A 26,263-nucleotide genomic window follows, 5' to 3' on the forward strand; every position below is an offset into this window, starting at 1 on the left:
CATATGTGGAGGATAGAGGACCAACTTGGGGATAAATCATTGCTTTCCAGCATGTTTGTGGTAGAGAACTTCTGGTGTTCAACACTGTACATAGGACTAGCTGTGCCCCAACTGCACTGCCCCAGCTTTCAGTACTTGGGTATTTTTTTGTCTCTACTACCTATAACTGCAGGAACACTGGGAATACAAACACATCTTAAGGCATCTGATTTTATGTAAGTTCTAGAAACTGAAACTCAAAAGCTTCACAGTTATATGGTTAATATCAGATGATCAGTAGATATCTTTCTCTTTTACTCTCTGCCATGTTGTAGAATATTATTCTTTCTTGGTTTATTCTAAATTTTAAGTTATCATCATGAACTGGTTATGTAGTAATAATTTCCTTCTTTCTTTTTTCCTTTCTTTCTTTCTTCCTTTTTTTTTTTTTTTTTACCATTTTTTCTGGAAGAGAAACAAGAGACCAGCACCATTGAAGTGAAACTTTTGTGTTACTGAGACAATTGATGCTGGTTAGCTAGAGCCAAGAAATTAGCAGTGATTGAGAAAAGGCCAGCATCACTGACATGAAATCTTCTGAGATGAGTTTTCTGAGAGCACAGAGAAGCTGTGTTTCTGAACTGACCAAGACTGTATCTCATGCTGGTAGCAAAACTTGGTCATGTAAAAGTCACCCAGGTGGTATTGGTGTTGAAGACGTGAAGGAATCAGGGAGAGCAGCTGAGGCTTGGCACTGAGGGGCCAAAGAATGCCATTGGTGAAAGTTCAGCCTCAATGGCATTTGAAGGCTCAGGACTAAAGCGAGCATACAGAGAAGTTGAAGCTTAGCAACATGAAGAGAGGATATTGTTGAAAGTGAAGCCTGGTCATATTAGAGGACCCCAGAATTTTGGAGGTGCCAGAACCATGGGCTGTCCACCAAGAACAGCAGCAGCAGTGGAGTGGAGCAAGGCAGAGCCCAGAAGACATGCTGTGTGTGCTAGAGTGGGCAGAGGAGCCCAGAAGATAGTGTGTGAACCCCAGGTCACTGGACATTGAATTATTTACACTGTTAGAGTTTGATTTTTCTTAGTTCAGATTGTGTTTGTGGTCTGACTTTTTCCTCATGAAGTAAGAAAACATTTTCTTTTTAACTTGAGCCCACATTTGTGACAGTTTGGATTTTAGAAGACTTTGGATTTTAAAAGAAATTGGCTACCTCAAGGGGACTGAAAATTTAATGTAGTTTGAATCTATAGGCTGTGGGACTTTCAAGTTATTTATGTTTTTTAAATCTAAGATCTGGGAATGAGTAAGAAAGAAAAGGTCATGGCTTAATAGAGAGGTAGGTTTTTTGTGTGTGTCAAGTTGACAAGGGGCTACTTGTACTGCTTGGTTTTTGTTTGTTTGTTTGTTTGTTTGTTTGTTTTACATGACACAAGCTAGAATCATCAGAGAAGAAGAAACCTTACTTGAGAAAATACTTCCATGAGATTCAGCTGTAAGATATTTTCTCAATTAGTGACCAATGGGGGAAGACCCAGCCCATTGTGGGTGGCATCACCCCTGGGTTGGCTGTCCTGGGTTCTATAAGAAAGCAGGCTGAGCAAGCTAGGCAAAGCAAGCTAGTGAGCAACACCTCTCCATGACCTCTGCATATCAGATCCTGCCCTGTTTGAGTTCTGTCCTGACTTTCTTCAGTGATGAATAGCAATACAGTCATGGTCATGTGAGCCAACTAGTCCCTATTCTCCCCAATTTGCATTTTGTTCATGGTGCTTTGTTGAGAGCAGTAGAACCCTAACCAAGACATACTCTAAAACTCTTTTAAGGCAAATGAAATCCTCCATTTTGGATTGTAATCTTGAGATTATGATTTGTACATTTAATGATCCTATTCTTGGATGTGTTTGTAAGTACTGTTCTGGTTTATTTTATTTTACTTGGTTGTCAGTTAACTTAGTTGAATTTAAGACTCCAAAATTCATCTCCCTTGTCACAGGTACCAGCTGGAATTTCTTTTATATCTTTGTCTTTAGCGAGGTACTTTGAGTTCACTCTGTTCATATATAATTCAACAATTGCTGTTTATTTGCTTAGGGCTTATGAGCAAAATATTGAGTTCTGTCTCTGTGGCTCTCTCTTTTCTTTATAGGTTTACCAATTCCCAGATGCTTTGATGTCCTCAAACAGTGTCCTCTGCTTCTCAACAGAAGTTTTCAGTGTGCTTTCGGAGCACTGGGTGTTCCTGTAAGCACAGATTTGAAGACACTGTTGTACAAGAAGCCATAAACTGGAATACATCCTGTATCGGTTGTTTTCTCAATTGTTGAATTAACTGCAGTATAGTTTGGCTTTGGTCATTTTACAGTACATTTAGGAAGTTACTTGCAATTTTTATAACTGAGAAAGAAACCCTCAGTGTTCAGAATTTATGATTATCATGATTGGGGAGCACTGATGTGCTTGCTATAAGCTGTGATACCATTAGCAGGACACTACCATCTCAGTGTATCTTACCACATATTTCTTGTTGGTCAATCTTCAAAACCAAAGATTGTGTTCTAATTTACTATGTGCTTCGCTGGGCAGATCATCAGCTTGACTGCTTCTATGAAGATCTCACAGTCTGAAGGCCTCTTAGGAGATCTGGCACATTAAATATTACAAGGGACAGATGCAATAGAGTCTACATTCTTAAGTTAACTATAAAGCCACTGAGGCAAAAAAAAAACAAAATAGAAAGCTGTTGAGAACTTTCAACAATTATTATAAGGTCTATAAATAGCTGCTTTCCTCAAATTAAACAAAATTAATTTCAGTATGCTACAGGTATCTTGGTATTTTATTTTAATAAAATATGTGAAAATAATTTCTGTAGAGTTACTAACTGAAAATATTAAACACATAGCATGTATTGTAATTTAAATTTGGAGTAGTGTGTAACAAGCACCCAGAACTTAATACAACTGACACCACATTAGAGGCACCATTCTGACCTTAAAACCCAGCACACAAGCCTCAATACTTGCCAAAATGGAAAAAAGGTGGTGGGGGCAAGCCTAATCCATCAAAGAACTAGTCTATAGTTCCAGAAAAGGCTCTAATACACTAACCTTGCTTTTTAGCTTCTGTAGTTCTGTTCTTACTAACTAAAGAATGACAGCCAGGATCTGGTAATTTGTTCAGAAAAGACAAAGGGCTATAATAAGTCTTGGAGTTGTGCGATTTGAGAAAGTTTGCCATACAGCCACTGGCCAGAAATAAAGACTTCCTTTTCACTTTAGGGTTATCTGTTCAGTGGTCTCTGGTGGAATTCCCTTGCAACAAATATACGTGCTTATCTTTTTGTAGTTTTCTTGTATCAATTATTGATGGTTAATGAGTTGATTTTGTTTGTTAGACATTTAGCATTTAAAATTTTATTTACCAGCAGGATTAAATGACTGGCTAGTTCTTCATACAAGCTATTGTTCTCTTTACAATTCTTAATTTTTAAAGATGTTTAGAGAAATTCCCTTCTTGGTGATGTTATGGCAGTTAAATACAGACACATAACCTTTGCAAGATAAAAATGTAATTTACATTTTTGTTACTCTTTATTAACACTACTTAATCTTGGATGTATTTTCTTGACACAATTTAAATGTCTTGAATGGTGAAAGACTTATTTTTGCCTGATTAAAAAATACTGTGCGTTACTTTTGTACTTCAGAGTACAGAGAAACCCAGTTTAATGGCAGTTTGACAGCTTTTCCAGTGATGATAAAATGAAATTGATCAAATGTGCATTAGAGTTTTTAGACTCTGGAACATTCAGTGGTGAGGAGGGAATTCTTTCTGAATAGTATACGATTTGTCAAAATTACTGCATGTACAGCAAGACTGCTCCCATGAAAGCTCCAGTCTACCTGGATCCTGTGACACCTCTTCTTTTTCAATTTTGCTCTTCCATGGCACTTGTGTCGCCTCTGATCTGGTGCTCTTGTCTCACAGGAATTGGCTACATTTACTTCTTGGTGTGCAGATGTAAAAGGGACTGATGGGGTGTTCTAACTCAGGAGTTCTGTGATTGTTCCTGCATAGAAGAGATTCAGCTCCTCAATAATTTCTTACAGATTTTACCTGCACATACAGTCATTACACAGAACAATAAAAAATACAGAAATTATCTCAGCAATCTGATGGTACACATAGCTATATTACTAGGGAAGAATATATATATTTGCAATGAACACACACACACACACACACACACACACACACTTACTAACTAAAGAATGACAGCCAGGATCTGGTAATTTGTTCAGAAAAGACAAAGGGCTATAAGTCTTGAAGTTGTGTGATTTGAGAAGTTGAAGCTGAAAATTAGTTTTGATAAGCAAAGCATTTGGGGGCATGGTAATTTCTGTGAGATTTTTATTAACCATGATTTACTGACATAAACTAAAAAATGTATGGATTTTTATAAGATATACATATAACTTGTACTTTTAAATATATACATTTATTTACTTAATATGACTATTTGTGGGGTCACATATGTGAAGGTCAGAGGACAACTCTTGTTGGTTCTCTGCACTATGGAGGTTCCAAGATCTAATTCAGGTTGTCAGGTTGGGCAGCAAGCACCTTCATGAGCTCAGTCATCTTACAGCTCTTAACTTTTATTTTTTAATAAACAGTCTCTGAAATGGGATGAGAGGTCTATATTTTGAAGAATTACTCTACATTGCTGCCATCTTAATATTTTAAATTCCCATTATGCTGACAAAAATCACCACATTAATACAATTGTCTATAATATGAGTGCAAAATTATGGTGCTGTATCAGTAGACCATAAAGAAATGACTCCATTAGTAAACTATTTCCTTCTACATTGGATTACTATATCATCACTTTCTATTCAAAGAATATAGAAAGATCTCTTAGATGAAAACAGCAAAAATCTTCCAGAAGTGTTCTTTCATTTTTATTGTTGCTAACTGGGTAATTATTTCTATCATAAGAGTAATGACAATCTACCTCAAGTTTCAGGGATTTACAGTATCATCTGTTCATATACAATTTTGAAGACAATGTGATTGCCTCTGTATCCTAGAGATATGTTGTTATTTTTTCCCTCAACAATCTCTCTCTTATGTCTCTCCAGAGAAATTCACAGGAGCATGAGAGAATAGTAATCTTAGATTCTACTGCATCATGATCTTCAGAGAGAATATTGAAGGCAAGTGATTACAAAAATCACTTAGAGTGAGAAAGTTTCAGCAATTCAATTTCTTAGTGCATAAGAATACTTCTACTTTTTTATAAAAGAATATCCATATTCATGTAAACTCTGGGAGTTACAGTCCTAGCACTATAATGCCATACTACAGTGCAAACAGGATGATGTGTTTATGTTCACCTTCAATTAGTTTTTATTAAAGGCACAATTTTTTCTGAGTTATTGATACTAGCACCTAACCTTATCCAATTGTGTGTGTGTATACACACAATGTGTGTGTGTATATATATATGTGTGTGTGTATATATATATGTATATAGTATATGTGTATTGTATGTATATGTGCATGTGTATATGTATATATACACATTATATATAATGTGTTTATGTGTATGTATGCATATGCATACATACATATGCATGCATATGCATATATGTATATACATTTATATGAATATGTGCATGTGTATATATGTATACATACATGTCTCTATATGCATGTGTATATGTATGTATCTATCCTATCTATCTATCTATCTATCTATCTATCTATCTATCATCTGTCTATCCATCCGTCTATCTATCTATCTATCTATCTATCTATCTATCTATCTACAATTGAATGAGGGCAGTTTCTGGTATATACTTACAGTATGTATAGTTCGGCTTGAGTGGGCCAGAAAATATGATCTGAACAACAATTTGCTATCCTATTTGATTCCTTTAACAGAAGAATCACTCCTGCTCCAAAGAATTCACCAAGAATCCTCCTCACTTTTGTTTTTCAGCAGTAGTTTCAAGTGCTGTGCTAGTTAAAGAAGTGTGTTACATATCACATCGATTTTGATACCTCAGGTAAGAACTCTCATAATTAGGAAGCATTATGAATGTAGAATAAATATTATGAGGTTTTACTGTAAATTATAATCATTAGAAGCAGAAGTTAGTAAAATGATTTTTTTCTAAAGTAGGTTTTTACCTACTCAAGGCTTAATGAAAACGTATCATAGACAGTATGAAAACATGTTAAAGATTAAAGTTATGTTTCAAGATTTCTTTTATTCTTAACTTTCCTTATCTATTATGGATTCCTATTTTGTTTCTATGCGTTTTGTTTGTGTTCAAATGTGTGCACCTCAGCATCTTTGTGTGTTTCTGGTAGATTTTCTTTGGTTCATTTTTCCTGTTTGTTCATTATTTTGTTTTATTCTAGTTTTTTTTTTTGTTTTTATTTTACCTTACTTTATTATTATCATCATTGTAATTATTACTATCATTATTGTGTTTATTAGAATCATTATTAGTTTAGATTCCTGTGTATTTGTATTTTAATGAGAGAAAAAAGGGTCTGGAATTGGGTGGGTAGCAACAGAGAAGTTGGGAAGAGCTGGGGGAAGTATTTCAATCAAAATAAAATGAAGGCATGTATTGGGATCATGTGGTGGTCTGTTGTTCTATGCATCTTTAAATAATCTTCTGAGGGGATTTACCACAATTAGAACAAAGCCAGATACAATTGATTCCACCTTGGTTTTCTTAGCATTGTTGAGACAGGGTTCTATTTATCAGCACAGTATGGCCTAAAACTCAAAGTAATTCTTATGCGTCACTTCCCCAGGTGATGAAATTATAGGCATGTGTCATCAACTCCAACTGTAGTTTCCTTTTACTATCTAATTTACTTAGCATTGTACCTTTGGGTCATATTGGAAAAAAAAGTGTCAAACTATAAGAACTCATAATCTTGGGAGAGAAGAAAACTTTAAAAATGAAACCATCCAATGTAGCTTTACAATTATGTAATTGAAATAATTATTTATTTCAGCAGAGAAACAGGTAAAGAGAACTAGTGTTGAAGTTTCAACAGGAATGTTATGGATTAATGTACAGAGGATACAAATTGTTGAGTTGAAAAGCATAGTTATATAGAAGATCCATCCAGAACAGGGAGAGGTGCTCAGAAACCTGGTCTGGGTATAGTGTATGTGCCATAAGGGAAGTGGGTTGAAAATAAACAGATAAGAAAAAAATTATAACCAGCCTTAGATGGAATGCTAGCAATTCTGTTTCACTTACACTGAAGACTTAATTACACTGAAAACTTAAATTCAGGAGGAGGCGGGTTAGTTGTAACTTGCTAAGTTAAAAAAAAAAAATTTACTACAGTAGGTAAAACTTGGAGAATAGAATTGGCATGAAACTCCAAATGAAGAAATAATACTCTGGTTTAGTACTTGTGCAGGGACGGCAAGAAAACAAATAGTCTATATGCATGAGACAGGGTTTGAGGATGAAGGCAACAGAATTTTGTGATTGAATCTAGCAGAGAAGTAAAGGGGAGACAAAATAATGCCTGTTTTTGATTCACTATACATAGAAGGAGAGGGAGATTTCTTGAGCAAAGTTATTCATGATGGTGTTATATACAGATAATACCACCTTCTTTTAAGTAACATTTTTAAAAGAAACAAATCTGAGAGTAGATTGTCTCAGTCCTAACTTGGAGCTTGAATTACAGATCTTGCTTAGTTTTAGTTAGATTGAATGCTAGTTGTTTTATTGCTGGGGCCAAATTCCTGACAAAACAATTTAAGTAAGTATTTATGTTGGCTTACGGTTCAGGGGACACAGTCTATCACCTTGGAGAGTAGCAGGAGAGGGAGGAGTTTGGTTAAGAGTGATCAACAGGAAGAAGAGGGAAATGAATGTGGGGATCAGCATCTGCCCACTCCTTCAATATATGACTTTAGACCTTGGAAAGAGAAAGCTGACATTTAAGATAGGCTTTCTATCTCAAATGAACTAATCTAAATACTCGCTAAAAGGCATGTTGAAAGGCTTGTCTTCTTACTGATTCTAGACATGTAGACTGAAAATATTAGCCATCAAAAGTTTCTTGTTTTCTCATATCATTGACTTTAAACATTACAGGCATACACATGCACACACACACACACACACACACACACACACACACACACACACATACACATACACACACATGCATATATATAATGATAAAGAATTTCAAATATTTTTCTGTTTATTTCTGTTTTCATAAAAGTTCATCAATAGTTTCTTCTGAAGTGTATACATTTTTAAATTTCAGGCAATTTTTATGGAAAGAGGCATTTTCAGTGTCATGTGTGTAAAATCTTTTCCTAATTGAAATCAATGTTGACTCTTGTGTTTTCTTATAAAATGTTTTACATTTCAAATAAGTGTGAAATACATTTCAAATAAGTGTGGTTTGTTTATGGTTATATTTAAAATCATGTGAGATAGTATTACTATATTTTGCATATATATGTATAGCAGTTACATCACTATTTTGTTGAAATGTGTCTTCAGTAAATTATTACACAGATTTTAGAAACTCAGACACCTAATTATACATAGACCTCTTATTGATCTTAACATCCTATTTGAACTATTTCTTAGACTTTGGACTGATAAAGTAATTGCATTGAAACTAAGAGCTTCATAAGAGGTATCAGAATGAGAATGTTCTAACATTTTTCTAACATGTTGTAACATTTTCTTTGTTTCATGATTGTTTCTGCAGTCTACTAGGACCACTGAATTTCCAGATACATTTGGAATAAGCTGAATAGTTCTACAAAAAGATTCCTAAATATTTTATTGGATACTTTGCTATAAGGAGCCAATACAAATTAAATACTTTTTACAATCACATTTTTATACACTTGAGTCAATAGGTGCCAAATACTGCATGGTATGGCTTCCTGGAAGTCACTGATGCACTGAGGTATATCCACACACAGTTCAGTTGGTACCAGCCTAGTTCTTTCAAAGCTACATTTTTCTCTCTCTTAAATTTTATGTAAATTGAGAATCACTACCTCAGAATCATGACAGATAGGAATTTTCTATCAATACTTTGTAATTATAACTGCTAAGCATTGTTTTTAAGCAATTAAAAGGCATTCAATGAACAAGAATGACATTTTGTCACTCATTTGCTCGTTACTTATATTTCCAAGATTAAAAATGGGATATCCATGGTTTTTTTTTTTTGAAAGACTTGAATCTCTACAAATGTGTGTTAGCACTCTGAATAGGGATATAATTTTGATCAAAGGTTTTACACTCTTGGGCTTCTGAGTCAATAGCAAGATAATTAGAACATTAATTATTTACTTCCTTTGCTTATGCAGAGAACCAGTTAGTGTATGAAATGGACAATAGTTGAATTTATTGAAACTCAGCATGCAAAGCCAATATGCTTTCTTTTATCCCCACAAAACTCCCACATAGGGAGCCCTTTCATAGATTATTTTTCAAGCCTGAGGCTACATATACAGCCTGCTGAATATTATACTAGCATTAGGTGACAGTGTCATGGTTCAAATCTGGGGAGGGTACAGTTCCATGTTTTAACACTGTATGAGTTTGTTCTTATGATTACAAACTCCTTTCCCAGGGCTTGAAAGTCATGCTCAATCTTTTTTTATATTGTCATACAATATTGCCATTTACCAAGTTTTCACTCAAGATTATGCAAACTAGTCCCTAAGGACATTCTAAACATTTGTCTTTATACCCACAGATAAGTGTAGTCCTCATAGTCCAACATGGAAACTTCTCTTTGCAACAGACAGACCATTACAGAAGTTCACAACAAATCAAAATACAGGGTTGTGGGATCCAGGTCCAATTAAATCCATCTACAAAACACTTCCCCACACACCTAAGGCTCAGGGAACTTGTGAAAGAGGGGACAGAAAGATTGCAAGAGCCAGGGGATTGAAGAGTTTGCTGTGATAGTGTGTCCTTTGAATGTGTGGTGCTACTCTCATAAAGTCTCACCAATGTGACTCCAAAACACGAACTTAAAAAGAACAGCAATAGTCTTAACCAAGTGGCTGGGAGAAAACCTATGAGGCCTTTATCTTAAACAAAGAACTCCAAGCAGCCAAGGAATGCTGGGAGTGGGAGAAATCTTCTTTCCTAGGGAAGAGCACACGAATGGGTTTTCTGGTTCCTGGTGGTCAGGAATTTTCATTTCCTGAGAATGAAAATACATAAACATATACATATATATATATATATATATATATATATATATATATATATAATTATTCAGATGAGCAGGTTATATTTAGGTATATGAATATCCACAAGTATATATATGAAATGTAGCAACAATGAAGGAAAGAGAGGCCATGAATTTGCAAGAAAATAGCATGACCTATTATACTGACAATTATGTAATTTTAGACAATACTGAACAATTCACCATAGTTAAATAATAAAATATGATAATTTTTCACCCACTCTTATTTTCTCTTAGCATACTTAGATATTCCATTTTTTTCCTATTAGTGAGTATCCCATGAAATTTTAAAAAAGAATTTGGATTGTTATTAAATCCTTTTCATGTTTGCAGTACAATATAGGGGCCGGCAATCTCAGAAAAGCAGTCATTAAAATATTTTTATTCCAGCTTAATTGCTAGTACAAGGTAGAGAAACGTAGAGAAATGAGTTGACTTATGAATCTATCAAGTTGGAAAAGTGGAAAATTGAAAACCAAATGATATGCAAATTTGACAATGTACAAATAATAGAACAGATTAACATAAAAGAATAGCATTGACTTTTTCTCATGCAAAAGTTTTAAAAACTTACATCAGAATTGGTCTAGGCAAGAACAAAATCACTCCATTAATAGTGGTAATGTTTAATCCCAGAACAAGCGGTTATACTAATTCACTTCTAAAGATATCTGTCGCTGTGTAAACAGGAAGGGTATGTTTCATACACTTTGATGCTGGAATGGTCATTGGCATCCATACAGCATGGAATTAAAAAGAATAGACTTAAAATATGAAAAGGGAAGAGTTTCATAGACATAAATTGTTCTGAGCATAGAGATCAACAAGTCTAAAAGAAAGTAATTTGAAACTTCAAATAAATGCCCCAAATTCATTTGAAACACATTCTCTTTTTGTGTGTCTACAATTTATCCTTTTAAAATTTGTATTGCATAGAAATAGAAAAGAATTACTACCTTTCCTCCTGGAACATTAGATAAGAAAAGGCAAACCCTGAAAATGCCATCTTAGAGAAGTTTGTGAACAGCTATTTTTAAATTATATGGCTTGATTGACCAAATGTGCTTGAACTTTCTTCAAATTCTGCACTTCACTAAGCCTGGTCTGGGTTTTGTCAGCATAAGAATAACACGATAAAATATTGAAATATGCTTTACCCAAGCCATAGAAATTGGATGGATAAGTGTTTCTTCTATATCCATAAATGTAGTATGTTTCCTATTTAGTCTTTATTAATCAAATAAACCATAATTGGATAAATTAATCCACTGATCATATTGTAGTAGTTTTATATTATCATTTTCAGGAGAAAATATTATTCTTCCACCTAGCTAAAAGATTAATTATAACTATAGGCAAAATAACTCCTGACTGTTTATAGAAAAGGCTCAATGGAACTTTTCATAGAATTCAATTCTCACACTATCTAAACTTAAGCCTTTTGGTATGAATTATGTCCAAGAACTATATATTTCATCTACTGTCCTGTCCTTTCTTTTCCTAGGTTCATAGTTAAACTATGCCCTCCCCAGGATAAATTTATTAAAACCTATATTCTCTGTAAAACCAATTCAATTTCAGTGACCTATATGCTGTTCCAAGGTAACCCTTTCCTCTTGCTTTTTGTCCACTAGTTCATTGCAACTGACTGTACCTATAGCATGCTCTTCCTGAGTGTGTACTATTATGTGTGTCTTGTTCCATCAGTAGGACAGACCTTGAGGTCTGAGGATGCTACTGATGTGGATCTCTCCCAGGATTTAGTACAATTTTATAGCAGAAGGAGACAGTAAATAAACTTACAGCTACATGCCCTATATTTAAATACTGAAAGTTTAGTACTTAGAAAACTCCTTAGTGTGACACTAAATTGATATAATTATCAAAGAGTTAGTGACTTTTTTGAGAATTGTATGTATGAGTACTATTTGGAATGACTTATTTAATTTGTTTCTGTTTGGAAAAACTGAGAAGCCCATAGGTCCCTAAACAACCAAGGCTGATGCTAGGAATGAAGGTCCCTTTCTAAAACTGAGAGCAGAATCCCATTGATGAGGACAACATCCACACAGATCATTGAATAGAGAAGTCAAGCTGGTACCTGCATAGAGCCTTTACCCCTATATTTTAATCTCTTTGGTTTGGGAAGGTATTCTGCATGCTACAGAGAGAGACACCTGGATACTAACACAGCAATAGAAACAATCAACCTACAATCTATCCTGCCTGCAAGATGTTCTGAGACATGAATTTTTAGGAGTCACCCACCAATGACTATGTTAACTTGAGAACCATGCTAAGAGAGGAAGTTCACACCCTTCACTGCCTGGATAGCCAGGAACTAGAGACTAGATATTCCAGAGACCTAGGGCAGAACTAAACATGACTATCACACACATACACACACACACACACACACACACACACACACTGAAATGATTCCTAATGATGTTCTGATATACTCATAGATCAATTTCTTATCTAGTCTTCATCAGAGAGGCATTCTCCAGCAGCAAATGGCAACTATTCAGAGTCCCACAGCCAGAAATTGAAGGTGTGCATTGGATCCCTCCTTTTGAAGATTGGAAACCTCTGTGGGAAAGGGTGAGGAAAGACTAAGAGTCTGAGGGGATCCTGGACCCAAGGAGAACAAAGCCCATTGAATTAACTAAGCAGGGCTCACATGAGCTCATAGAGAACTGATGCAGCAAGCACTGGGCCTGCATATGTCTGCACCAGGTCCTCTGCATATATGTTATAGCAGTTAGCTTGGTGTTTTTGTGGGACTCCTGACGGTGTCAGTGAGTGTGTCTCTGACCCATTTACCTGTTTTTAGGACTCTCTTCATCCTATTGGGTTGCTTTGCTAAGCCTTGATATGAGGGCTTTTGCCTTGTTATTGTATCTTGTTTTGTAGTGTTTGGTTGCTGTCTCCTGGAGCATCACCCAGAAATTCATATCCAGGGAATATGTCAATTTTTCCATTGTTAGTCTACTTTCCTTTAATCTTCTCTGTGGCACTTAAAATGTGCTTACTGTTCTGAAATGTAAGATAGGGAAAGAAAAACTTTTCAAGGTTTTACCTGATGTTGAGACTCTTTTCCTCCTACTGGATGGCATGTAGCTATGGAGTGTTTTGTAGTATTGGTAGTGATTTGTGGCTATGTAGTATCTTGTTTTATAGTGTTTGGTTGCTGTTTCTTAGTGGCCTGTTTTCCTGAAGGGAAGCAGAGGGGAAGTAGATCTGGGAGATAGGAGAGCTGGGAGGGAGCTGGGCCAAGTGGAGGGAGGGAAAACTGTTGGGGGGATGTATTATATGAGAGAATAATCTGTTTTCATTTAAAATATGCCAAAATAATCATGTAAAAGTCATTTAGATATCTAAATGATCAAATTAAACATATTAAGACAAATACCATATTTGGCAGACTGTAAAATGAAATATTTGGATTATCTATAAATTATATACAGCATCATCTAGTAAACAGTTTGGACGTGTTTGTGAAAAGAATTTGCCTTTGACTTAAGCTCCTATAAAATAACGACTTAACAACCTAGAATTTCCCAAGGGACAGGAACATCTTTAATCACTCCATACCTGCTAATTTAATCTAAAATGATTCAGTGATGAACATATATATTAAATCACTGAAGTTTGTATCATGATCTTTTCTGAGAGATCAAAAAAGTAATTAGAGTTTTGGAATGTTCAGCCATGCGGCTAGATAACCCTTCTGGACAGATGTTAAGAGACTGACTCTAACAATGTACTCAATGGATCAATCATCTTGTCTATACGATGTAATGTCAATAAAAATGTTCTACATCCAGTTTTATAAATCAGAGCATGCTGAATTATGAAGATACAGGGCTTTATCATTTGTGTCTACTGCTCTTAGCTTATAAATTTTTTCACTTATGACTTCGCTCTATTGTATAGCTATAGATATTTGTTCATCTCACTAAATAGTAAGCTTTTTAATGTAAATTAAAGTGTTATATTAATTTATGTACTGACTGCCCAGTTCAAAGTAGGTGTCAGTGAAGTCTTACATAGTGAATTAATAAATATCAGGCATGTAGCAATCTTAACTAAATTCACTCAGTTTACATACTCAGGTACTTTTATCAGCACGTTATGTTGTGAATTTTTGGATTTTTATTACTATATGACCCTTCTTCAATAATTATATTTTATACAATAAGTTTAGAATACTCCTATAATACTACCAAGTATTACATTTTAGTTAAGAAAACAGTGATTTGGGAGACAGAACAATTACAAATGTGTTGAACTTTGTTATTTCCTTTGTAATGTCAAGAATTTTTCATTTTTTATTCTAATACAAATTGCTCTTTATTTCTTCATTACAAAATAGTAATTTAGTCTACATTTTGTTTTGCTATATCATGATACTACTTAAATGAGTAATAGATATTAATATTTCATCTCACTTTCTCCAAATTTCCAAATGGTTAAACAGAACCTATATTATTAAACATATATTTTGAGTGTATATGTATGTATAAGTATTTAACACATACAAATTTATAGAATTATTTTTATTTTTCAGTGTGATGTATATTATAACTAAGTAGATGATAAGTTGTAAAATATTTATTAGTTTATATTAACAGTGATTAAATATACCACCATTTCTGATAATTTTGTGCAAGTTATGAATTCTGTTGGGTCTTTTTCTGAGCAAAATGTATATATAAACAAGGTCTTATTTATTTAGAAAATGCTTAAGGTTGATTCAGCAGTAAGTCGCAGTTGCACCATTATAATTGGAGATCTATGAGACACAGGCAAGCTTTCTGTTTTTATGGAGTATACTGCCAGCTTGCTTATTAATTTCCTCATTTTTACATCTACTTATTCACTGAACCCCCTGTGCCTCAGGTATTATGCTAGGTACTAGGGTTACAAAATGAATTAGCTTGGCCTTTACCTCAGGAAATAATCAAATAGTAGTTCGAGCTGCTGACTCTTTGAGAGCTTAGCTGAATCAATAACAGCATGTACATAAAAGTAGACTTTCTTCAAAGTGTGCAACACCTTGTGAAGATCCTTATAAAGGAAGATGGAGATAAAGCTAACGAGGTTGAACTCCATCCCAAACCTCAGTGTCAAACTATCTATAAATGTTCTGACATCTTTGTTTATCACTATTAATCATGGTGACTGTATCCTGAGCAGCTCAAGAGAAAGAAGAGTTTAATTTCTATGCATGTGTGTTTCATGAGTCTGGTCTTTTTCACAGGAGTTTAGTACAACCTAGTAAAGGCAATTGAATTAGTAGATGTCTTGGGCTGGAATGTGTGAACAGGGCACAGAGCTTTCCATGGGAATAATCTAACACAAGTACAGAGAATCTGGGTATACTGGCTGCCACTTGAGGGGAAAGGGAATACAATAAACCCTCTCTTCTCTCTGCCCAAGGCTTGTTTTTGTAATGCTTCAAAAGAAAATGATTTCTATCACAAAGATGAATGTTGGGTTTTACTAGTAATAGATTTTTGTTTATCCTGTCTTGTGAAGATTTGTGGATCCAACATCTAAGTCATATTAAACTCTTTGATAACATTTCTTTAATAAAATCTAATCTAATAAAATCTATTATCTCATATGTGTTCACTAATTAAAACATTTTAAGTATACCAAATATGTTAATGCTTTGATGTTTAAAACTATATTATTATTCAAAAAATTCATTTTATAATTAAATGAGTTTTGATAATTCTATAGTAGTTATAACACTGTAAAACAAAATCTTTACATGTAGAGAACTTGAAAACTGTTTTTAACTAATGTCTAAGGGTTTGGCTGGCTCATATTTAATTGGCCATGAAGATTCATGTTTGAAAGTAAAAACATTTTGTAAAATTTTACAAAAAGCAAATTCAAAGGAGAGGCAAGGAAATCATAGTTTTGCAGAACTTCATTAAAATATTCAATTTGCTAAATGAACTTATACCAATCTGTTACACTTAAAAATATATTAGTAATAATGCATCAATGACATTTAACAGATTGTAAATATGTTTTCATAAAGTGATGGTATAAGAATATAAGTTATCTTATTAAATTAGTAAGTTCTATGCAAATGTAAATGGCTTTGTTTTGAATTAAAAGATTAATGGAATAAAACCAACTTTATCTGATAAAGACTCTTTTACTTGTTGCAAGAGCCTGCCAGCCATAACTGCACAGGACCTTAAAGTTCACCCACTTAAAGTATCAATTTTCTCATGAGAATAAATACCTATCTTTGCTTGGTTGTCTTAGAACATTTAGATTCAACTCATAGCATGTTATTTTTTTAAATATGCCACACTTAAATATAAAGACTTGTACTTTCTTATATATTTTTTTTCACTGACTTCTTTGTAGAAAACAAAATTTAAAATCTGTTATTTCACAAAATTAGACCTTTTTAGAAATTTTACAAAAAGTATCACAAAATAGTTATTTTATCATTTAAATCCAAGACATGCATAATATGTTTTGTTGATTTTATTTTCTCAATTAAACTAAATAAGAAATAAAACAGTTCATTCAGCAATTGAAGTGAGTTTAGGTCAGCTACCTGAGGAATTGATATTTCTGAATTTTCATTGTTTTCACACAAAAATGTCAATCTAAACCCTACCCTTTCATTTTATTATAATATTTATTTTATTGCTATTATTTCTTGAGATCTAAATTTAGAGAAAATTCAGTGTCATGGTTTTCATTACTTTTTATTGTTCAGTGGTCCAGGATATGCATTTAAATGCTCTGAGCCTGACTTAGGTACAAAAACATCTGACAGGTTTCTTCCAAGTAGTAAAGAACTGAATAGAAAGTGAATAGAATGCATAAATTTAATAAGCTTATACCTATTGTTTTAGATAATTTAAATATAGTTGGCTTGCTTTGGAATTTCGATCTATTGGTTTTGTCCTATTTTTAATTTTTTTATTCTGTCAAAATTACTGTCAAGATTGCAGTTTTCTTTTCTTCACCTCCCTCTCTCCCAGTACCCCCACAGCATACCTCCGCTCTTCCCTAGATGCATGCCCCCCTCACAGAAGAGCAGGCCTTCCAGGCACATAAAAAAAAAATACAGCATAACAAGCTATGCAATAAGACTAGGCACATACAATCACATTAAGGCTGGACAAGGCAACCCAGTAGGAACAGTATATCTGCATGTTTACAAGTGAGTAAAATGCCTCATTCTGATGCAATTTTTTTTTCTAATAAAAGAAGACAAAGTGAACACAATGTATTAGATATCTATAAGTATGTGAGGAGTAGGGGCAGAGAGTCTGGTGCATACTGAGTTTAATGCAGAGTAAGTCAGCAGGACATTATCAACAGAGGTACTTCTAATTTCCCTGTGAAAATGAACACAGAGAGAGAACTGCCCAGTCAGGTGCTTCTAGGAACAATGAGGCCATCAGCCCTTCTCAGAACACAAAGAGCTTTGGCCTCCTGCTTTCCTACTTAGTTTAGCTACAGAGAGGTGGCATCTAAGAAGCTCTGGCAGGCCAAGCTGACCTTCCTCAGTAGATATGATCATTCAGTCACTTCCAGCGAAGTGGGCATTTGAAAGGTGTTTGTTTTCATAAGTTATTTGAATAAGTTATTTGCATCAAGAGCAGACAAATATTTACTAATTATCTTTCTGAAATTGAGATGCATGACAAGGAGAATGGATTTAATAAAGACTCTATGATGGAGTATGACTGAAAATGTAGATTATGATTATCTATGTCTATAAAAAACATACAGAAGTTTACTGTACTTGATGTCTAAATGCTTAAATGTTATAACATCAACTTGTGTCTATTGCCTAGTACATAATCCTCATTAAGCCCATACTCTCATGATGCCTGGAGCAATCTGGAACACACAGAGGCCGTTTTTATACCATAGGATAGTTTAAATGAATTATATCAGTAAGGGCAAAGATTTTATTCCCTTCCTTATAGTTACTTCCGATTGACATGGAGTAATACAAAGCAAGGTCACAAGCTCTGCAGGTTTCCCCTGTAAGAGGAACTGTGGGGAAAAACTAGTCACATTTTTCAAGGGACCAAATACATTCTTCATTTTCATGACAAGGTTTCCTAGAAATAAATCAGCATTGTGAGACAAGGCAACAAAGCCAAGTACAACTAAAGATGAATGCATTGCCGCAATGGTGCAGAGGCATCGACCTTGCATCTGGACAAGATGTACTCGTTCCTGCCCTTCAGAGTGCCCCTTATTACAGTGACAAAACCCCTGGGGATGTCTGTTTATGCCTTCCTGTTGCTGCTTCTGCATTGCTACATAGACTCAGATGCTTACCTAAGTGAGGCCAGGTTATAAAAATGCAACTGTAAGTTTGAACATTGGGGTCAAATGATAATGGTGAAGAGTCATAATTTATGCCTCAGTGACCTTGCTTTGTTCTACTCCTCATCAATAGGAAGTAACTCTAAGAAAGTGAATCTAAGAAACGTCAGATTGTTACGAAATACCAAGCCCAGCTTGAAACTTGTAGAACTCAGATAGCCAACAGGGAGGAGAAAGGCAATTATCCAGCTCTTTGCAGTACTGAATACCCAAGCAGATGATTTTAATGAAATTCTTTGTCTTGACTCTTCTAGTATGGTAAAAAGACTAAAAAGAAAAGAAATATTGGTGAAAATGTACCTAAACTTAGTAATATGCTGTGGTTTGAGCCACTGCCATTAATTATTTCAGAAATCAACTTCCACAAAATCCACAACCTTTATTACCGATGTAAGAGAAAAATTAGTAAGATTGGCTTCTTTGAGCTTCTTGTTTCCAAAATCAGCCGATTTATGGCAAATTTCATTATATTTTGCTCTTGGTTATTTGGAAAAGATAAACACATCAATTCTGTGATTTACCAACATTGAGAAATTCTGCAGAATTTTGAACCTAATACTGGGTTATAAATGATGCAGAACATTACTCCTATTTTATAAAAGTTATTCCAAGGTCAATCTGCTATTGTGAAAATACCAGTTTTCCAAACTTCCCAAAGGTGTGCTAATAACCATGGTGAAATTTATGAGCTGGTAGCCTGTAAAATATCAGGACATTTCAGTCTAAATTGGTCTTAGTTTGAGACAAAGACGTTTTTTTGTGGACAATGCATAGGTAGGGAGTCTCAGCACCTGTAGTGAGCTATGTTAATGATTTTATAGCTATCTTAATCTTTAGATTGAGCTCTGAATTTAGTCATTTGAAAATAAATGCTCTCCAGGGAGGCCATCATCAGGAACTAACTGTTTAAAACTGAAGGTTGTTTTCTGAGTTAATGATGCAACTTGCAGTATGGTCAATCTGAAATTTAAAGGATATTACCTATCTATCTGTTGATGTGTCTTAATGTGTAATAACCTGAGAAATGGGAATGTCCTAATGCATGAATTTACCTGAAGTCACCAGGACAACAAGAAAAGTCACAAAGACTTTAGACTGTTAGATCAATTTTCCTACAAAATTAAATATATGATGGTGTTTTAAAAAAAATATTTCATATTGTCTAGTTGCATCTATCTTGCTAAAATGAATTTTATCTGATTACTTTCAATATCAAAACTTTAACCCTGAGTAGTCTAAGTGATCTTAACAGTAAATACATAGAAACTCAATTGATGGGAATTTGTGTTTCTGATTATAAATTACATTTTGGGCTATTTCCACTGATCTAAAAAAACTTTATTGTATTGAATATCTTTTCTTATTCTAGACAAAATTCTTATGTTTTTATTTTCCAAATTATGATTTCTATTTCAATTTGTTATAATAGGAATTGTAGAGGCATCTATAAGTTTCTTTTGCAATTGTATCCTGCAATTTTATTTTTCTAATACTAACATAGGTACATGTTTTAAAAGTTTCTTATGCTTTCTTTTCATTTTTAATGATAATTTAAATATATGTAAGTCAAGATAAATGAAAAAAAAAAAAAGATGAATATCATGGCCTGTGGGGAGCCAACAGAAAGCGGTTATCATCCTTGCAGCCATCTTGAGCCATATACCCTGGCAAGAGACTTGATTACATCAGCCTACAACAGCTGAGCACACTCTGATAACATCTTGATTTAGATACCCAGGATCTTCCCTTGAGTATGTGAGACTTAAAGCTGTGATTTAGAGCCAAGACTTAAGGGTGTGACTTAGAGATCAGATTTAGAGACAAGGCCTAAGGGCATGACTTAAAGGCGTGACTTAGAGTTGTGGCTTAGAAGTGAGACATATAAAAGGTGAGAGGCAGACAGAAGAGTTCAGTACAACTTACAGTACAACTTGGAACTAGGAATTAGGTTAGACAGTACAACTTGGAATACAACTTATAGTAGGAATTAGGCATTGAGGAAGAATTATTAGTTATTAGGCACTTGGCACTTGGCACTTGGAAGAAGTAACTTGGAACTTGGAGGCACTAGGGACTAGGAACTAGGGACTAGGAACTCAAGACTTGGGACTTAGAAGAGAGACTGAAGAATAAACGGGATTGAATCACACTCTGTCTGGTCTCTATTCCTCGAGTCCGTCCTCACTCTCTCTCTTGCTGAACCCCGACCCTCAGACTGGAGCAGCTTGGGGCAGTGCTGGCTTTAACAGTTTAGCCCCCAAGGCTTTTGGCAGTGCAGGTCCCAAAATTGACAGAACGGTCCAAGACATTTTGGCCCCCAAATGTGGGGTAATGCAGTCCTCAACATTTCTGGCCCCCCAAGCATAAGGCAGCTCAGGCTGCAACAATGGCCATATGCTAAAGAGGGAACCTAGACTCTTACAAAGAGGAGAAAGTATTTGTACATCAAAATTTATGATATTGGTTAATCCCAAGAGGTGAGCAACATAGATAATAGCAACAAAAAATACCTTAAATGAAATGGGAAGACAGATATTTTTTAAAACAGTGCATACAAATACCTTATAGTTTTATAGAATAATACTAAACACTACTAATCATTAGTTGAATGAATATTAAATCTACAACAATATATAACCTCACACCTGTCAGGATGAATAAAAGTTGTGTTAATGATATATAGAAACACAATTAAATGAGTTAAAAAAAAGTAGTATAGCCATTATAAAATTTAATATGCAAGGACCTCAAAATTAAACAGCATGGCCATATGCTTCATAAAGTGATATATATGCTTTGGAATATATTAAAAACAAAAGTAATTTTCTCAAAGAGGTTGTCTAGGCTAGTTTTGTGACACAACCAGTATATGAGAGGAAGAGACTTCAATTGAGAAATTGTCTTCATAAGATTGGGCTGAAGACAAACCTATGGAGAATTTTCTTGATGAGTTATTATTGTGTGAGGACCAAGCCCTGAGTTAAGAAAACACACTAAGCAAGCCAATAAGCAACATTCTTCCATGATCTCCTCATCATCTCCTGCCTCCAAATTTCTGCCCTATTTGAGTTCTTGCCTTGACCTCCATCAATGGACTATATGGAATATGTAAAGCCAAATAACCTCCCCCCCCAACACACACACACACACACACACACACACACACACACACACACACACAGACACACAGCCAACTTGTTTTTGATAATGGATTTTCACTACAACAGTAACTCTAAGACAGAGACATTCACATTGTTCACTGAAGCATCATTTATATAAGACACAGCTTGATTCTTCTATCAATTATGAGCAGATATAGACTTCTATATAGAGAGGAAAATATCATCCAGCTTTAAAAAGAATAGGTAGCTCATTTGCAAAAAACAAACAAACAAACAAAAACAGAGATGGACATAAAAACATGGCAAGCAAAATAAACCAGTCTTGTTCTTGACCATATATAGAATTTAAAACCTCAAACTAAGAACCAGAGACTAGAATGGTAGTTACCAAAACAGAGCTCAGTGGTATGTGGAGTTGGCAATAGGGACATTTTTTCAGGTAAACACAGCAACTTGGACCCAGAAGTCTGTTCCTTAACATGTTTATTCTTGTAGTAATAATGCATTCTTTACTTAAATATTGCTAAAATAATAAATATTACTGTTGGTCTTATCTGTGTTTTACCATTACTGTATTTATTCTACTTAACATCTATTCATTCATCCCTTCTTAGTAAATTTGATGCAAAAAAATTATTGAACTCTCAGATTTCATCATTCCTTTGAAAAGTTACATTCATGGGAATAAAAATAAACAATGAATATTACATCCATTTTTTTATGTAAACTATAATGTGACTTAGGGAGATTCTTGAGTTTCTGAGCTAAGGAACTTCTTTTTTTTTTTTAATTGGATATTTTATTTACATTTCAGATGCCATTCCCTTTCTCCATTTCCCCTCCCTAGAAAACCCCTATCTCATCCCCCATTATTTTTTTTTTTTTTTTTTTTTTTTGCTTTTATACTATTTTTCTTTAATGTTAATCAAAGGCTTTATAAGTTTGGTAATGCTCAACAACAAGATGCCCATACAATCAGAAGTGTAACCCAATACCCAACCTAGATATACCAACTACCTTTGACTGGTGGAGACACGCAAACATCCAATACCATGTTCCCTCCCCCACCTCTCTTGTCACCTAGCTCCTCCTCTCCTTACTCTTCCTCCTCCCCTTATTCCTCCTCTTTCTCTCCTTACTCCTCCCACCTTAGCTCCTCCTACATATCACTCTTCCTGTTAAAATAAAAACTTTTCTCTCAAAATACAATTAGAACATAACTATACCAATTTGGTTCAGTAAGGTACAAGATAGACCTAATACTCAGTCCATCATTTTGTTGACTAACCAGAACCTCTGTCATTCCTCCTAACTAAAAGACTTAGTTCTGAACCTGGCTTTTTTTTCTTGGCTTTAGAATGAATGTCAGCTGAAAACCATCCTCTCAAATCTTTTCTCTCAAAGTAAATAGCCGGAATTGGCTATGAGACTATAAATCTTCAACCCCATCAGAAATCCAGAATGACTGAGTTAACTGAAATTATGGGAAGCACAAAGCATAGCTTCTAAAAATTAGCCAAATTATAGAGACCGCTGAACACCTCAACAGTTCCTATACTACAAAACGTTGAAACATCTGATTCTCAGCCTTCTGGCCCAGGATCATCTGACAGATCCAGTGATGCAAAATTATTAAGGGCTGATTACTCTGTATTGGCAGATATAATCAGTTGACTATTCCTCAAGTGTGTCCTTTTCTGGACAGTAATTTGTCTGTAGATGAAAAGAGGCAATTCTTGCCTAGAAGGATGGTAGGAGCACACCCTCATAGTAAGTGGAGGAGGGGGGATAGGGATCAGTGGAAGTGGAGGGCCTTGGTGCCTGGAAGTTTGGATTTCCTAGTGTTGGGGAATTTGACAGCAGGGAGGCAGGAATGGGAGGATGGTGGGAGCACATCTTCATAAAAACTCCCACAATTATATGGATTAGACATGACAGAGGCAGGCCTCCAGAGACTAGATTCCAGAATTCAAACAAAAAATATCTTGATACTAAAATTTGTTTTGAGAATTGTATGTTGCAGAATACACAGTCTCGTTGTATCTACTCATCAAGTGAGCTGAGTAAACCTGCTTGAACCTCTGATGTCCTGGAATTCCAGATGGCTGCAGTGAAGACACAGCATCAGGCTCATCAATTTACTCTTCCCCCTGCCCCTTTTCTAATATCTCAATGCCCATAATCAGCTTGAAGAAATTAATGAAGAGTCGGCACCCCTATTCCCTGGATAGATAATGTCTTTTTTTTTTTTTTTTTTTTTTTTTTGCTTTATTCACTTGAGATCTGAATCATCTATGCAGAGTTTCCAGGAATTTGAAATTTATTCCTTCATATAATGCATGGAATATGTCACAAATATTTACCCATCTATTTTAATTCTAATTTATTGTTACATACTGATCAGTTGCACATATTTAAGAGTTGTCTATTTCATTAAATACACCAACAGATTGTAGCATTAAAATAAAAGTTACAAGGAACTTGATTTGTCCCCTTGTTTTCACTTCTATCATAGGCAGTGGTTGGGAAAGAAGGAAGAAAAGAGAAGGTTCATTGCTTTAGGCTTAGTGCAGTGATTGGAATAGGAAGCCAGGTAAAAATCTTCAAAGATTTGGTTTTCTAAAAAAGGCAGAGCTTTCTGTCTGAAATTACTTCTTTGTTCTAGCCTAAAGAATGAGGGGGGATGGGATAGGGGGTTTCTATGGAGGAAAAATTGGGGAAAGGGATGGTACCTGAAATGTAAATAAATAAAATATCAAATTTTTAAGAAAGGTAGAGCTTGTGGGGTACTTTGCATGATGAGATATTCAAGTAGGGCCCCATGGCTCCAGATGTGAAAGCAAAACACTGGTGTTAGGGTATGGTGCTCTGCACTTAGCTGCAAATTGCTTTCTGTCACCTGAGTTGGAAGTAATCCGAAGCCAGGCATAAAGGATTAAAGCAAAATGCTTTGGGTGTATATTTGAGTTCTGAAAGTTGGAAGTTTTTTCTTCTCCTATGTACCATAATAGCACTTGCCTCTCTTCACATGATGCAGAATTAAAGAGTTCCTGTGATAATTCATTTGAAAAAGTCAGAGAACTGAATGCGTTCACTATCAAGTTATCTTGTTAGGTTTTATAGGACAGCAGAATAGAGTTAAATTCTAGCACTTTTTCATCTAGAGAATAAAACTGCAAAGACTTTCAGGAACATTTAGTCCTAGACTGTCATTTGATAGAAAAGAAAGATGAGATCTGCAGAAAGGAATTAACAGTTCTTATATTCATTCCTTTATCCTTTGCCTTTAATCTTGGGCCCTAACTATTCAGATGGTATCATAGTTCATGAACAAAAAACCATTAAGAATTATCCTGCCTGTCCTAGAACACACTGCTTAAGTGACCAAAGGCCGATGCTGTAGCCAAGCAGGTGTCACATCAAATAGTCATTGTAGTGGTGAATTTCAGCTTGAAAACTGCCTTCATACTCTTGGTAATTCAGACCAGATGCCTATGATTTAATGGGGTCTTTTCGATCAGCTTCTCAGCTTCCTCTAGAACTTTCCATTTTGAGATACCATATTTCTGAGAAAGAATGTCACTCTCCAATATAATTGGAAGCTTGAACCTTCCCTAATGAGCATTGCATGATATATTTCAAACTTTTCTAAGGCATCAGTCATTAGGAGGGGCCGTTTAGAAGAATCACTTTGTTAATACTTTTTAGCTCATTACTACAACTCCATGAGGTCCACTTATTTCCTCCAATGTACTAATGAGAAGACTGGAGCTTAAAGGTGGGATGTAATCTTCCACATTTAGAAAAGACTGGTAGAACTCAGCTGCCCTTAGAAAATCATGCCTTTGTTCTAGGATCACCCAGATTTTATTCTATATGATAAGAATGAGACTATTTTTCTTGCCTGGCTCTGGTTTCCTACTACTGAACAAACTGAATGACCCTACCTGGGTCATCGGAATCTTATGAAGGAGATTGGTATGGATTCTAGCAGACCATCTCTCCCTTTTAGACTCACTTGGCTGTAAGAAATTTACAAGTCGGAGGGGTACCAGATTATCCTCTCTACTCTATGATGCATGGAGAAAACAGATTCAAGAAAGAAACATGAAAAACAAACTACTTTTGTTTAATAAAAAGGCCAGAAAGATGTCACTGGCTAAGAGCATTCAATCATATGGATGAGTTCACCACCTCCCCATCCTCAGGCCTCTGAATAAAATGGTTCATCCACACACAAAAGAGAAGCAAGGAAAAGATAAGAAATAGAAGAAAGAGGAAGAGATGACAGGTAACCTAGATAACAGCATTCGAAATCTGAGTGAAATTTTTATTTCTACCCAAGGATATGATAAGTCACAAAGCTACAAAACTTAGTTTCTCACAGTGCCTCTTAGTATTTCATTCAGAGTTTAATGTTAGAGTCCTGTGGGGACAAAAGCTAATATCTTACAAAGGCTGACTAT

The sequence above is a fragment of the Arvicanthis niloticus genome, chromosome 20, assembly GCF_011762505.2.
Source record: "Arvicanthis niloticus isolate mArvNil1 chromosome 20, mArvNil1.pat.X, whole genome shotgun sequence".
Taxonomy (NCBI): Eukaryota; Metazoa; Chordata; class Mammalia; order Rodentia; family Muridae; genus Arvicanthis; species Arvicanthis niloticus.